The sequence below is a fragment of the Orycteropus afer genome, unplaced genomic scaffold (genome assembly GCF_000298275.1).
Source record: "Orycteropus afer afer isolate SDZICR_OR568_19922 unplaced genomic scaffold, OryAfe1.0 scaffold00236, whole genome shotgun sequence".
Classification (NCBI taxonomy): domain Eukaryota; kingdom Metazoa; phylum Chordata; class Mammalia; order Tubulidentata; family Orycteropodidae; genus Orycteropus; species Orycteropus afer.
Window position 1 is genome coordinate 3,522,855 of NW_006921823.1, and position 1,113 is coordinate 3,523,967.

A 1,113-nucleotide genomic window follows, 5' to 3' on the forward strand; every position below is an offset into this window, starting at 1 on the left:
CACATGAACCTTAGGCTTTCTTCATTTTGTCTTGATATTTTTTCAGATTGATCCCTTTCTGAGGAAGTATTCAGGTATTTGTCTTCAATCTCATTAATTCTGTCTTCCATTGCATCCATTCTACTCCTTTGCCCTTTCAATATGTTATCTATTTCTGATAATTTCGTATTAATCTTCTGGATTTCTATCTGTAGATTTAGAATCATTTCTAATTTTTCATTTATTTCGTCATTTTGTGCTTGCATTTTCTTGTAAAACTTTTCTAGGATTTTTCTGTGTTTTCCTTGGTCTGTCTCCCAATCCCTTGAAGATACCTAAATATAATTCTTTTGAATTTCTTATCAGAGAGTTCCAATGCTGCTTCTTCTTCAGGGGTGTGTTCTGGGTCTATCTTACTGCTTTGTTTTTTTCCCCTTTATATTACTTCTTTTTTGAACTGTGATGGTCTGTTGCTTCTGAGACATTGTGACATTGTTGTACTTAGATCTCTGTTAACTGTTTATAAAGAACAGCCCAGGGTGATTCAGGCTTGTCTTGGTGGTTTTTTATCATTGGCCCATTGGTGGACAAGGAAGTGGTCACTCCCAGTAAGTGAAATTGCAGGAGGTGTGGGTGTAGTTCTGTCCTATGGGGACTGTTGCTGTCTTCCACTCAGTTAGACAAAAAGAACAATTGAATAACCTTCAAGAAAGTAAAAGCACATGAATAAAAAAATACACCATGTAATCACAGGAGCAGTAACTAAAAAAATAACAAAGAGAAAAAGAAGAAGAAGAACTAAAAAAAGAAACCTGCAATATCTGGGATAGGGCAACAAGAGAAAAAAGTCAGAGAAGGAGAATAATGAAGAAAAACATGGGAAAAATGCAAAAAGAAAAACAAGAAATGGGGTAACCATGAGAAAGAAAAAAAAAATGCTACCAGGAACAGGGAAAAGAAAAAGAGCTGTAAACTAGGACCTGTGAGGGGAAGAATAAAGAATAATAGTAAAAAGGACAAAAATAATAATGATAATGTTGTTGTTATGTGCCGTCGAGTCGGCCCCGACTCATAGCGACCCCTCCTTGGGTTTCCGAGGCAGTATCACTACGGAAGTAGGATTGCCCAACCTTC